The sequence below is a fragment of the Talpa occidentalis genome, unplaced genomic scaffold (assembly GCF_014898055.3).
Source record: "Talpa occidentalis isolate TD23 unplaced genomic scaffold, MPIMG_talOcc4v2.1 talOcc4.17, whole genome shotgun sequence".
In the NCBI taxonomy this organism is placed as follows: Eukaryota; Metazoa; Chordata; class Mammalia; order Eulipotyphla; family Talpidae; genus Talpa; species Talpa occidentalis.
Window position 1 is genome coordinate 58,597,256 of NW_023601754.1, and position 15,900 is coordinate 58,613,155.

Sequence of the window (15,900 nt, forward strand, 5' to 3'; positions counted from 1 at the left end):
TGCAAGCACACGGGGCACGGTGAGAAGGGGCGCCCCCCCCACCCCAACTCCCGGCCTGTCCGGCTGGGGCTTTCCAGTTTCCACCTTGTTCAGAGAATAACGAGGGCCAGGAATGTTTGAAGACGGGATCTGTCAGCATCTCCTTCCTTCTCTTCTCTCAACTCTCCTTTTCCTTTTTCTGATGCAAGACCCTCGGGTCTCAGCCATTCTGGGTCTTTCCTGCGACCCCCACACCCCCGTGTCTGGTCTGGGTTACGGCCAGGCTGCTCTCCTCCTCACGGTGACTCTGGCTGCTCCTGAGTTGTCCTCCTGACGGCACTGATGCTGAAGAGCCGCCCCCGGGTGCAGGCCTGGGGAGGAAAGGGAAGCGGGTCTGTCACCCAAGTTCTCTGCGTCAGCGATACCAACACTGAGAATGAGAAAGTGAAACAGGAGGTCAAGAGCATTTTCTTTGAAACTGTCTTCCACCTTCCTCCACACCTACTTCTCCTCATGTCTAGTGGTAAACTATCTCCAACTGATGCCAACGGCCTCCCCGAAGGGTTTTTGTTGTTGAAAGAAATGAGAACTGAGCAACTGAGGACAAAGAAACTGAAAGAGAAGGTCAAGAACATTTCCACTGAAACTATCTTCTCTTTCCTCCACACCTACTTCTCCTCATGTCTAACGGTAAACTATCTCCGACTGGCGGCTAACAGCCTCCACAAAGGGTTTTTGTTGTTGTTTCCAGGGGAACAGCTATTGAATTAAACAGACCTGAGCCAGAAAAATCATTGACCTTCTACCTTCTTCTCTCATGAGGGAGTAAATATAAAAATGTCTTATAACACACAACGCCTCTGTCTAGGGCACGGTAGTTAGGAAGGGTCTTTTTCGATACCGCTAGTCACATTTCTTTCTTCCCTTCTTATTTTTTATTGAATACCATTATTTTACATTCTTGACAGTTTTTTCACAATAAAGAATTTCTCCCCTCATGTGGGGTCACCGTAGATCACCCATCACCAAATCGCCCTCTAATCGCAATTTAGAGATGACACTATTTACGCTTAACTCCTAGTAGAAATTTAGGTCTTCAAACAAGGTTCGTAAGAGAAACCAGTATCCTCGGACTCACCAAGCGGGAGATGAGATACTCACCGCATCTTTAGTACATTGCCTTTTTTGCACGGTAGCCCCAATAAAGCACTGTGCTTGCCGCAAACAACTCCAAGAAGGTGAATAAGAGCAAATATTCTGAAAGCATTTTGCCACTTTTCTATTTCCAAAAAAGAAGAAATACATTCCTTACTGACTTTCATATATGAACACCTCAAAAATAATAAAAGTATCATAAAATTGTAGGAAGAAGATGAAAAATAGAAGAATAAACAACTCAACTCCTATCCCCCCTCAGCAACGATGGGCATATATATCACATTTGCTAACTTAGGGTGATTATTATTTTTTTACAGCCTATTTATTTTATTTATCTTAAACATTCTAGTTTAACTGAAAACATTTTAGTTTATTAATTTTCTTATACCATTGTTAATTTTTAGACAGTATTTGATTCCTCCCCTCAGGTGCAGTCCCCATAATACTACAATCTATTTTATTTTATTTTATATATTTTTTACATAATTTTTCATTTTTGCACAATGTATGCATTTTCATCTTGGTTATAGTCCCCATACAATTGCCACCACCCTTGTTTTGATCCTACTCCCATCTCCCCTCCTTGTAGTGTGCCTCTGGTTTATAGTTGCTTGTTGATTTTGATTTTTACTTTACTATCATTTGTCTTTCTCCTGGTCCCTTATTTAGGTTTTCTAAATTCCTGCTATAAGTGAGACCATCCGGTATTTTTCTTTTTTTTTTTTTTTCTGGCTTATTTCACTGAGCATGATCTTAGGGTGATTATTAACTGACAAATTTCTGCCAGATGACTGAGAACTATTGCCTATGTTTTCCTCTTTGTTGGAGTCAACACATTACCCTTGAGTTTGATGAACCTCTGGAGAAGATGGAGTTGAGACACCCTTGAGGTGAGATGCTCAGAATTAGGCTGTTGTCAGGAAAGGGTCCTACAGAGGACCTTACAGTGAAGGAAGAGGAGGCGTGGATTGCGCCCTAGGTTCCACATGAGGCCTATATCTTCTAGAGTTTGGTGGTTTCTTCTCGGGATCGCACCTCTAACTATAAACCCTGATGGACCCAAATCCTCAAGGGTAGCTGGATTGGGAACAGGAACATGAACTCTAAGATACTGGAAACCCAAGCCTCAAGGACCCCAAGCACTTTTGTGACCAGGCACCAAGGGCCAGATGGATCAGTTTTCAGTACTGGCACCATCCGATAGCAACAGAAGTCAAGACATCAGAAATTGTGGGCATGTAGGTGGCCTGCCGAGATGCTCTAGGATTCCATCAGCAGAGGTTTGGAGTCAACACTGAGCCTTTGGTTCCCATTTTTCTTGAATAACTTGAGAGGGTCCATAAGGAAGGGGCTTCCAGAAGATGATATTGGAATTCTTAACTAATGTGAGCACTGGTGGTTCAAGAGATTAAAAGGGAAAATGAAAGAGTAAAGACTGCAAGTGTACCCTGATCCAGTAAAGTGAGAAATTCTTATGCAAACATAATCTTAAGCAATATCTGCAAGTTTGTATTTACTTAAGATTTTAGTGTAAGGCAGTCTTCCAGGTATGTGTCATAAAATATCAGCATGCCCTACAGCAGTGAGGTAGTTCTCTCTGATAGGCCATTTAATTGATTTCTGTTAGGGTTCAGTTTTGTGTGGTGGAGGAACTTGAAACTTAGGTCATTTTCAATTGGAAGAAAGGTTTTGCAATAAATAACCCTGTGACCCAGAGCAAGCAGCTGAACATTTCTAAACTTGTTTCTCTTATTGAACCTGATACATGAATCATTCTCTGAGGACCTTTGCAATCCCATTGCTACAAAATCATTCTCAAACCTCCACAGACACAAGAAAAATTCAGCAAAATGCAAAGCAACAATGCTTTGGGACTACTAGCTAATTAATCAAGAGTCTGGGGTGTTGAAATAAGGAGAGCTTGCTTACTTGAGTTAGGAATGAAGAAACATGCAATATACAATGGAGTCAACCCAGAAAAATTGGTTTTTAGGTTTTGGTCAAAGGTCCAGCCCTTTTGACTTCCATCAAGCCGTGGGCAGGTGAGATTGGATAAAAGGACAGGATTCCACCAAGAAGGCTTTGGGACTTATGGCTTCAATTCCCACCTAACTTGCTTAGCACTGACCCCCAGCTCCTGGCCTTCCTAGTCCCTCCTCTCCACACCAACACCGTGCACATAGGCCTAGTCCCTGTGCACAAAGACGGACAGACCCAGACCTGAAGCACAAACACAGGTGCACTTAAACAGACACACAGAGCCCTGCCGACAGACACAGAGCAGGGCACCAAGATGTCCACACAGCCACACTGGCACCACGCAGGCACACATGTCTTCCAAATTACACACATGCCCAGATTCAGCTGTAGCGTCTATGCACTAGAGCCCCGACACTGAATGTGAACCTCTGGGCATCGTAAGTACATAAAGATGCTAGTTCTTCTTTGAAGATCAAGGCCTGGTATACTATCTTTTAAGATCTGGGAGAACTGCTTTTAGAGATACAGGTGAGAGCTGAGAGTGCCTATCATACCAATATCTTAGCTAACAGGTGGGGCCAGAATGGAATATAACGCTGAATTACTCATACCCCATCTATTAATACTTACACTACCTTTCATTTGGCTTGAGGTTTGGGGTGACCCTTGGTTGAGGAGCATAAACTGTAGTTTGAACCACACTGGAAGTAGAAGCATTTGCTAAAGAATAAACTAAGGTTGATATCTTATATAGTACTTAACTACTTTGATCACTCACCAAAGAATCTTAAATGTAATTCTAAATTTGTGATGAGATTCTCACAGAAATTTGGTACTTACCTGTGACCAAATAGGATCTTTTGCAGTTAAAGCAAATAATAGAAGCTCAAAAGATAGTACCACCAGACCAATCATTGCCATACAGACGCTGAAGGTGTTCACTATGATACCATAGGCTATCTGGAATAGATAAAGAGATGACTCGGTCATGCTGTCCACATGCATCACTGGCATGTACAAGATTTATATAAGTTCTGTAAGGTCATAACTGCAGACCTTTCAGAATCCCCAAAAGAACGAACAAATTTGGAGAGAAGAAAGCTTTTGATGTAGCACGTATGATTATTGAATGTCTGTTCTGTACCAGGCAAACTATGGTCTGTGTTAGCAAAGAAGGAGAAAGGAAAGGGTTTCTGCACTCAAGGAACTTTCAGACTACTGAGGCAGAGAAACAAGAGCACGTTAAATGTGAATAGAAAACTAATAGGCAAATTCATTGTGGCCTATGGGGTCAGGTCCCAGGAGTTTGCTATGGTTCCTTTTACAATGCAAGAACGGGTGTTGGAGGGAGTTTTGTTGAAGAGACAGCGGGTTTTTGGATTTTATCTTGGAGAGAGAAGAAATACACAGCCGGAAGCTGTTTCAGACCTACTGCAGCCAGGCTACGCACTCGACAGCACATGCACAGCATGTGGCTGCGCTCTAGGGCGCTTGGCCCAGAGGCGAGGCGAGGCGAGGTGAAGGTCGATGCATATTGTTAGGAAGATGGGGGGCTCCTATCTTACAATTTCCTTATTCTCATTTGCACAGGAGAATTCCTTCTAGCGATCTTACATGAATTAGATAATAAAAGTGAAAACTACTTTATTCTGAAATCTGTGTTATCAGATAAATTATACATTTATCTAAGCGCCAGTAATTTTCCACCATAGTTTTCCTTTGTTAGAAGGAGAAAGACAACAAACACTGGGTGATTTCATGCATATGTTGAATATAAAAAACAAAGCAATGGAACAGACAAAAACAAACTGAAACAAACCCTTGATATCTGCCTGCAGAACAGAGGCTTCCAGAAGGGGAGGGGGGCTGAGAAGCAAAGCGGGGAAGGGACAATGGACTATGGTGATGGACAATGGTGCTGGCTTGGTGGTGGCTGTGCTGTGGTACCACACATCTGAAGAGGTGTGCTCTTTACCTCTGAGTCATCTACAATGTTGCAAGCTAATGTTACCTCAATTTAAAAAAAAAAAAAAAGAAATTCAACAAAATTGAAAACAGAAAAAAAATGGCTCATGGAATTGCTTGCTCTGTCATTCCTGAAGTCAAGCTCTTCATATCAGCTGTCACTCTAATTTCTTATTCTACCATCTCACTACCTGTCAACACAAAATCCAAAATACTCTCAAGGAATTAACATACCCTGATAATATCTAGTATCCACCATATAATGCAAAGTTCCCAGACATGTAAAGAATCAAGAGAAAAAAAATATAACAACAGATATGAGGTCATTTCAAGGTATCAAAATTTACATGTTATAAGCAAAATTTTAATTTGTATTCAATGATTTATGCTCTAGAATTCCATGATGAACTTCATACACCCTGAATTATTTTTTGTGGCTAATGTAACAAAAAAATTAGTAATTGGAGTGTACCCTATTTTTTTAAAAAAATAAAAATGCAGCAGAAATTTAAAATCCTTATATTTAAAAATTTTTTCCTCCAAAATTAGGGTAGATTTCTAGTGACCCAGAAACAAAGGTCCCTCCCTATTGACTTTCCTTCTTTGGGCAAATCAAACTGTTATCTCTCGAGTGGCTACAAACATTCAGACTTACCGAGCACATTGAACGCTTCTTCTCCATGTATACTGACAGGATTCCTGAAATGATAAACTGGATATGGAAGTCACATTTATTAATAGCCAGTCAATGTGTTTATTTATAAACTTAAAGAGTAAGAGAACTCTAGAATGATGTAACATGAAGACGACCATCTTAACCATTCAGTGAGATAGCTGAGAAAATTACCCAGGAAATAATTCAAGGGCTCTCCATTGCAGACAAGGGGAAGCCATGAATCTTTACTTGTCTTAGGAATAGAGCAAAGACCAGTGTGTCTGGAACATAAAGAACGAGGAGTCGTCCCCTAAGTAAGATTGCCTCGGATCAACAGTTATCCTTTAGAAGAGCACTTTCTTTTGTACATAATACTTAAAATTATAATTTTTAAAATATTTGCTTACTTGGTCATTAATGTAACACATGTATTGGAAATGGACAATAATACAGATTTTTATGGGGCAGAAAGAGTCAAAATTTACTTTTTTGTGTCCATCACAATTTACTGAGTCCATAAAGAGAAGTACAAGAAACTATCTCAGTTAATAAGTCAATGAGTTGACTATTGAACAATGCTCTATCTTGAAGATTTCACGTCTAAGTATTTTTATTTTTTATAATTTTTTAAAATCCTCCCCCATTGGGCCTCCCCAGGTGGCACAGGCAGTTGAGCGCCATGCTGTGAAGCTGTTCGCAGCCTCTGCAGCGCTGGTTCGATCCCAGCCAGCCAGCGAGGGTCCCACATGGCGCAGCAGACCTCTCCTGTCTCGCCTGCTGCTCCCCTCAGCAGTGCATTTTGTCAGTCTGCCTGTTCTGCTCCCCACTCTGTCTCTGGTGAATCCTCTCACCCTCCCACACATCTGCCCTGTACCCCGGTTCTTGTATGTATGTATGTATAAATAAATAAATAAATCTTTAAAATAAAATAACATAAAAGCCTCCCTCATTGCCTGCCCCTTTCCCCCAGTAATATAACGTTAAAATGTTTAGTAATAGAAAACATCTTTCAGAAAACATTAAAGCTTCATTTTACATATTTTAATATGAGAATGACATAGATATTCCATGAGTAGTTGTTCTGAGTCCTTCCATCTTGTCCTAGTACTTGCTAGAAAGATGACAGCGATGGTGTACCAGAAATTATTTTTTCCTCATTGGTGCAGCTTTCATGAATGAATGGACACTTCTCAGAACCTTAAAAAAATTAACAATTCACTTAGTAGTAGAGGGAAGGGATATTACCCACAAAATGAAGCCAGATAGGTCAGTACTAAAAGGCATTTTGGGGTCAGAAGGATCTGATTTTGAATTCTTTGCACTTAGCCTTCTCTGTGAGTCAAGAGAAATCCTTTAAACTAGTTTTGCATTTTCATTGGTAAAGTGGGGATTAGTGTTTTTTCCTTGTTGTGTCACTGTATTGTTGTAGTAAGTCATCTATAAAGAAATTAGCTGAACTATTTATATTTAACTTGGTCCACCAAGTTAAAGCTGGTATTTCAGAAACTGGAATTTCTTTCCTTGCGTGGTTCCTTTTACAATTACCAAGAGAAAATGCCAACTCACATTGGAAGGGAGGAGAGCAGAAACTAGCGCTCTCAGTGGGTCAGCGGTCAGAGACAGCAAGTGTGGCCTCGTTTCTCTTCCTCTCCTCCACTGTTTTTCCATTTTGTCTTCCAGAGGTAGCACAGACTTCTCCATGCTCTTCCACTTGCAGCCCATTCTCGTGGCCAGGAGCCCACAACTCTTCAATTTAATTGCACCTTCCGCTTGCCCACTACTGCAAGTGCTCCTACCTGCGGCGGGAGCAGGTGGTAACTCCCATTCTCTGACTCAACTTCTCAACTCTGGGAATGCCCACATTTATGATGGTTTCAATTCTCACACGTTTCCATGTTCCCATAGGTCTTGTAGTGGTCTGTTTTCTTTACAAAATCCTGCAGTGAAGAAGAACTGTACCACAGGACCCAAGGTGTGGACAAGTGGCAAATATTATTGATTTTTTAATTTCCTGTTATCTTTTCTACTTCCACATATCTTTCTTGGGACTCTTCCTAGACCTTTTATTTATTTATTTTAAGATTTATTTATTTATGCATATAAGAGCTGGGGTACAGGCCAGAGATGCAGGGGGTAAGAGGATTCACCAGAGACAGAGTGGGGAACAGAACAGGCAGACTGACTGAAATACACTGAGGGGAGCAGCGGGCGAGTCAGGAGAAGTCTGCAGAGCCGTGTGGGGAGCTCTCTGGTCGGCCGGGGATCGAACTCATGCTGTGGATTGCTTCACAGTGCGGTGCTTAACCACTTGCACCACCAGGGAGGCCCCTCTTCCTAGACCTTTTAAGTGTTTTATTTTTGTCTTCTAGTTATATCTTCGATATTCTACATATAGCAAGAGAACAAAGAGAAGACCCTTTGTTCCTCCTTAGTATGCTGGACTTTCTCCACTTGGGGTTCTCATTCTAGAAAATTCCCCCAGAAAATCAAAACATAAAACAAAGTTGTCAAAAAGAAAACTATACCAAGCCAATGTTTTCTCTATTTATGGCTGTAAGGTTTCTCAGGCAAAACCTCTCAGCCATAAATAAAATGGCTATAGCCATTCATCACATGATGCAGAGGCCACAGGTGCTGAGGTAGAAGCACATGCATTCACTCTCTCGTTAATTTGCTTTTGATTGATAAAATCCAAAGGGTATATGAGCAACAGTAAATTCCAAACGACTTTCAGTTAGCACATCTGCTGTTTCACTGATGTAAATTCCCTATTCACACAGGGCTCTGAAGGGGGGTTTAGGGCCTAGAGATCAGTTAGTGGGATGTGGTATGGCAACAGGAGAATTAGGATCACTCTCAGGCACTGATTTCATCTTTGATACATGGTGACATGGAGGCTGGACTGTGTGACTCTTAGGACTTGGTTATGTCACTTGCTTCGGCTAGAATGTTAGTAGGCATAAGCCAAGATAAGCCACGGTTTGAAAAATACTAGTGTGTGATTGGGTGTGACGCTTTTCCTGGTGAGGAGAATGTGCCTCCAGTAGCCACCAGCCTGAGGAGGGTGACCTGTGGCTTGAAGCCAAGCCTGGTTAGTTCTAGCTCAGATCAACTCAATCTCTGCCAACTTACATATGTGGGAATAAAAAATAAAGACTCGTGGCTGCATGCCACTGTTTGTGTGATTAGTTATATAGTGATAGATTACTAACAGTAACTTTTCCAATGAGATCTACCTAGAGCATCCAGCTTACAATATCCCATAACCCTTTACTTGTTCAGAAATCCAATTTCTCTTCGCCTTACTCTACTTTTTCTGTTATTTCTATAGTTTTCTCATCATCAAACATACTACCTCCTGCTACAATAAATCTTCATAAGGGCTGGGATCTTTGTTTGGTTCACTGATATATTTCAGGCACCTAAAACATAATGGGTACTCAGTAAGTGTTGGCTGACATAACAAATTATGAATGGATTTCTTATTATTATTCTTAAGCCTTTCACTCAAGACTTTGTAGGGACAATGGCTATTGTTACTCACTATACTGTCAGACACAATAACATTTATATTAGAAATCTCTGTGTAAATTCTTCTTGGGCCAATAGAACAAAAAGATTTCATTTTCTTTTCCTACACGAGTTCTAGAAAGGACACTACTTGCTTAGCAATTATGCTGTCTCATATGGTTGGCCCCAATGGTACAGTAAGTGTCTTATCAATAGGCAGGTAGCCACCAACCATTTTCTGCTTTTCCATAATGCTCCTTGCGCATCTTACCATTGACCCTCATAACCAAGGGCATGTAAGGAGTGATCTTTTAATAAAAAAGAATATTGATGGTAAGAATCTGAGTTTTTTCATATTCATACATTCCTTTTGAACTAGATTTGTATTTCTTAAGAACAGGAATGGCGCTTTTTCAGTGTTCTATCTCTGACCTTCTGCTCAACTTGGTCGGAAAGTCATTAACTTTAATGAATTAATGAATAATGAACAGAGAGTAGATTATTACTCACAATCACAGATGCCCAAAATGGGTATGCTGTCATTAATGCGAGAGGATGATAAATTTTTCCAAATGCACTATGTTGTGTGAGAAACAGATGTGTCCACATCACTCCCAGGAGGTGAAGAATCAGACCATTCATTATTTGTATGGCCTGGGAGAAAAAAAATGCCATGAATTACTTACTACTATTCCGGTCTACCTTTTGAAAGGAGAGTACATCAAGAAAAAGCCAAGGTGGTGAAGAAGGATAATCAACCTGAAATTCTTTTCAGGATTCTCAATGTTAAACTCGGACGAGGAGGAGGGTTTGTTATTATAGCAGAGCAGTTTGCAGATACAACCACACTGACATATCCAAGAAAAGCGTACTAGGAGCCTCTTTATTTACTTGGCTCAAGAGATCACAGGGCACGAGTCCTGGAGCACTAAGAGAGAGGATCCCCCTCCACGTCCACCAGTCACTATGGGGTAGACGGTGCACATGGGCAGCTGTGGTTCTATATCCCCCAGGGTATTATCCCTGGTATTTCTGACCTTCTCTCATTTTCCCTGACCTGGAATTTGGTCTTCGATTTCTTCTTCTGTCCACCCACATGTCCATCTGTGTTATCTTCTTGCTGCAAGCTATTCATTGTCTGTCTTTTCTCATGCAAGTTGAGATCTTCCTGGGGTTTTTTTGTTTTTTGATGAGATTGTTTGTTGTTGTTTTTTGATTGTTTTTTGATGAGCGATTTCTAGTTGTATCTAGGGTATTTTGTATTCTATGTTATGACACTCGAGATATTACTTACTGTTAGCATGTTGACAGACTAGGAAGCTCCAAGACTTCCCCATGAAAAGTATCAGATGAAAAATAGGATAGTAACTAAAATAGCATTCTGAGAAGTTCAGTGTTCTTCCTTGATAAAGTAATCAACAAAAGCAATATAAGGAAACTACTTCAACCCAACAGAGGGTCCATGTGTAAAGTTCACAGCTGGCTTCATACTTAATGGTGAAAGACTGAAAGCTTTTCTTCTAAAATTAGGTACAAAACAATTATCCCCACTTCTACTATTTCTACTAAACATAGTATTAGAAGTAATAGTGAGGGCAATTTGGCAAGAAGTAAAAGGCATTCACATTGGAAGGGAGGCAATCAATTGACTCCTGCTTGCAGGTGCTAGGATCTGATATATAGGAAAACCTAAAGATTCCACAAAAATGTTACATCTTAGAAAAAATTCAACAAGGTTATGGATACAAAGTGAACATACAAAACCCATGAGTTTTGCTTCTGTACACTAGCAATCAGAAAATTAAAGAATTTCCATTTATAATAGCTTAAGAAAGAATAAAAAATTTGGAATTAATTTAACTAAGATGTACACTGAAAACTGCAAAACAGTGCTGAAAAAACTTAAGATATCAAAAAGCACATGTTCATGAACTGAAGCACTACATCTTGTTAAGATGTCGATACTATCCAAAACGATCTAAAATGTCAATACAACCCCTATAAAAATCTCAACTTTTTTGGGGGCAGAGATAGAAAAATTCTAAAATTCTATGAGGCAGACATTGCCCTAATATCAAAGTCAGAGGAGGACATTACAAGAAAACTACAGGTCACTATTGCTCACAAGGCTAGATGCAAAAACCGCCATAAAATATTATCAAATTGAATGTAACACTCTATAAAAGGAATTATATACCATGAGAAAGTAGGATCTATCCCAGATAGGCAAGTCTGGCTCAAGATTTGAAAATCATTGAATGTAATTCATCACATCAACAAGTTAAAATAGAAAAATCATAGGATTGTACAGATTGTACAGATGCAGTACAAAACAATTTGACAAAATCCAACACCCATTCATGATAAGAACTCCAGCAAACTAAAACAGAGGCACTTCCTCAACTTGTTAAAGACTATCCACTAAAAGTGATAGCTATTATCATCCGTAATTGTGAGAAAGTCAAAGCTTTCCCATGAACATCTGGCAAAAGGCAACCACATCCCCTCACTTCATTTCAACATCAAATTGGAAGTTCTAGCTAACCAGTAAGAAAAGGATATAAAAGATATATATTGGAAAAGAAGAAATAAAACTGTCTTTGTAGACAACATGATCTGCTGGACATGATCTGCTAACGTTGAAGAAAATGGACTTTTCTTGTGTATTTTTTTTCCTTTTTTGATCTGTGCTTATTAGTGTTTTGGGCTATGTAATTCTTGAGCACCCAGTTTGGATATCTGAAGCAAAAAGAAAACCCAGGAAACTCACCACTGTGGCATTCCTTGAATTCCAAGGTCTCTAGCTCTTCTGCCTTTTGTGTTTGTCCAAAGTGTTAACTGTAATTCATGACAGTACGAGGGAGGAGTAGGTCTACTCCGTCTTGTCCAGAAGTGGTGTTTGGAATGTTTCGTTGAATGAAGCGAGAACTAAACCAACCCTTGGATAATGATAGATCTCAGCAGAAGGACTGCAATGTGGCCAGAAATGGACCTAGTTTCTTCTTGGACACACTTTTACTAACCCTTCTCAAACTCAGACCAGGTACATGGAGAAAGGGAGGGAGGTGTTAGGAGTCTCGTTGTTTAATATCACAAGATTGGGATTGAGAAGAGGAAACTTTGGTTCATTGCTTGGTTTATGTAAGACTCTTAGCTCAATTCTGGTACAGGACCAGGAAAATCTTAAATAAGTGAAGGTAATAATTCACTTGAGATGTTGGGAATGTTCTTGGACCAACTTTTACTCTTGCTGATTTGATTCTTAATATTGGTGGGAAGTGCAAAAGACTCTAACCTGTTACACTAGCTGGGAGTCATCCAGGGTGCCTGGGTGCCGGTGTCAATGACACAGGGCCCTTATATCCAGTGTTCACAAAGCTCTCTAGCTAGTTCCCAAAATCTGACCCTTTTATTCAGGACTATGTCATGAGCCAAGCTTGAAATAACTTATAGGTGCCCCAAAGGGGCATTTTTCTATCCATTTCTAGACTCAGAGTACACCTTATGGGATTGAATATGACCAGTTTGTAACGGTTTGGGGTTATTTAAAAGTAGCTGATAGTCACAATTTCTGCTTTAGTTTATGTTAGTCTGTGCACAGCTCATCCATCAGGCTTCAGGTGGGACACGCAAACATGACATAACCACTTCAGGACACTTTCATTAGCTCCCCTCCATTTGGGCAGTGCCTAACAGAGGTGGCCAACATCTCCTCCTTTTCATATCTAGAAACTGTAACACTACTCATTTGCTTGCTCAAGTAGCATCTAGTTCTTACCCCCAGCATTCTTGTTTCCTTTCTTAGCGATATACGCGGTGGCATTTTCCAATAAGATGCCGAGAAATGTGTTTCTTTTCTGTAGGAAAATATGGAGACAACTTATTTTCTCTGGTAAGAAATTTATAATTGAGAGGAAAATCTAATTCTAGGCCTGCTAGTTTTTGCTGATTTATAGTCCCTTGAGAGATTCCACCATGGACTTCTAGTGAATCCTGGACCTGGGACGTGACGGTGAGGGAAATCAGAGGGACTGTCATGTCCAGCATGCAGTAAATCTTTATTGTCTTAGTGCTTATTATATACTATTTTAATTGCAGCAGGTGTAACATCAAAGCATACCATATAATAACAACACATATGAATGATTAGTCTACTTTCTTACTATTATCTACTTCAGACAGTAGGGTGCCAGGTGGTTAGTTCTCATGCACATAATCTTATCGCCTCCTAGCTAGAGAATGGGAATTTTGCTCATTATTTTTGTTATTTTAAGACTGTGGAGATGTAGAGGCCTGACTCCACGGAGGTCACATTCTGGGCACTCAACTCCAGATCCTGTCACTCAGAGGTTTTCCTCTGAGATGCATGTGTTTTCACATGCCTTAGGGACTCAGGTCAAGGCCGTTCTGCTCACTGCGTGGGGTCTCTCCCAACAATTCATGACCCTCCCACCCCCAACCATCAATATCACTATCTTGAAAATATCTCAACAGATTGGGCTGTAATAAAAAGTATGTGGGGGCTGCTTCAACCCATCAATCCCTCTAGAGATTACCACATCCCTACATTCATAGAATCAGGTTTATTCCATGTTGTGTTCTCTCAAATTAAACTTTGGTGGGGAGATTCCATTGGCAGAATCCACATGGCAAGCTTATATCATCAGCCACACGGGAAGTTGAAAAATAAAATGCAATCTATTCTACTTTGGTACGATAGGATTCACAAGTTAGAGACATACAAGAATATAGGCGTTTGAGAAATAAGACAACTAAAACTCACTGATGGCTATCATTAAAATTGTAGACCACCTTTGAGATTTCTGAATAACCCGTAACAGGTTCCATATTTAATATTTATGAGAATTTTTCCCTGATCCTGCCTGATTGGGTCAAAGGTGAGCAGTCAACGCAAGCTGGGTCCATGCTCTGCTTTTCTGGTTGTTCAGGCTGTTCTCTTGATCAGAAGGTGGAAAACCTGAGGACCTGTGGCTTTGTTACCTCCTTCCCTAAGGACGGAGTTGTAGAGAAAGTGAATTTTGAGAGGAAGCATGGAGAGGCCACCGGAGAACAGCAAACACAGCGAGGAAGCAGGGCATCTTCAATTGCTGCAGGCTCACTGTTTGAGCTTCGCTTTCCCTTAGAAAATTGGCTGACTTGGAGCTCTTAAATGCCTAAGCAATCTGTTCACAAATCACAGTAACTCTATCTTCATTTTGCTAAGACTAGTAAGAGATAGTTTGTTTTTTGCAAACAAAAAGTCTTTTCTTCTTTAAATTGTCTTGTAACTTTTCTCACCTGGGCTGACCATGTATTCTTCCCCATCTTGAGCATCTGATGGGGCTTTTGCTCTCTAAGCTCTTCTCTACCATCTGCAAGTCTTAGACCTTGTCTTTATATTATTCATGTACGAACTTTGCCTTCCGTTCACACTCACTTTTTTTTTTTTTTTGAGAGTGGGTGAAAAAGGATGTTTATTAGGGTTTGATCCCCTGATACAGCCACATATGTAAAAACATAGTATCAAGAAAAAATTATTAGGCTGGTATGATCTCTCTTCCTCTACTTTGGGACAGTGTGCCAACACTTCCTCCCCCTCCCCCCCTTTCCAGATGCTCCCTTCAAAACCATGGAGTCCAGGGTACAGGGGTCACTTCTTGGCAGCCTCGGCCTGGGCTGCCAAATCAGCCTCCTTCTGAGCAGCCAGGAACAAGGCCCGCTCCTTCTGGAAGGCTCCAGCTCCTCCCCACGGAGGTCCTTCACCACACGAATGCCCAAGGAATGGGCAGAGCCAGCAATGGAGCGGGCCACAGCAGACAGGGGCACATCTTGGAGGGCAAAGGCATCATCCTGAGCTTTGATGCGGGCAATTCATACATGTGCCTCAAGGTCACCAGGCGGCCACCTCTTTCCCTGTGTGCCGGGCTCCCTGTTCAATCCCAGCAGCTGCCTTCAGGAAGTAGGAAACTTCAGTGGGTTGTCCGACTTGGTATCAAATGTCCTATCCGGCTTCACAAAACTCTTGGCGGGCAGAGGAACGCCTTCATTCACGTCCTTTGTCTTCTCACTGAACTCCTTGCAGAACTGACTGACGCAAACGCCTCGCTGACCCAGGATGGGGCCCAGCGGAGGCCCGGGTTCAGCCTGGCCTGCCCGGACCACGGTCCGGGTTTCTTGAGCGTTTGAGCGCCCGGCTTAGCTTCGGCAGGATGCGCTGCTCCCGGCCTTACTTCGCCTCAGGGCGACAGGAAGAGCGACGCTCTGGGCGCCGCCATCTTGGGCCGGCCCTCCCCTCTTGCTCTTCGAGTTTAAGTTGCTCCTAAGTGGGCAAAACCCCACCGCCACTGTAGGACTGTGCTGGGGAGCAAATAAGAGACTGGGGAGCAAATACGGGGAACTGAAACTCTGCAGACCTGGCGCTGGGACCTACCTCTGGAGTCTCCGGATCCTGGCTAGGGGAGCATGATCTCACAGGGGGTCCCGACCGGTCTGCCCGAGGCGTGGCTGCAGCGCTCGCTCGCTGAGTAGCTGCTGCAGCTGGGTGGTGACCCCCATGCCCTGGCACTGTTCCAAAGCTGCGGTTGTGACCAGGACGGCGACCCCCAGTGTGCAGCGCGAGGACCCTCGTGGACACCACGCGCTGGGGGGTGGGT

The 15,900-nt window shown here is 41.8% G+C and overlaps 1 pseudogene; it reads right to left on the minus strand.

The window, feature by feature from the left end:
• Positions 1-14,848: 14,848 nt before the first annotated feature.
• On the minus strand, positions 14,849-15,802 carry LOC119248832 (39S ribosomal protein L11, mitochondrial-like; annotated as a pseudogene).
• Between the last annotated feature and the right edge of the window lie 98 nt (positions 15,803-15,900).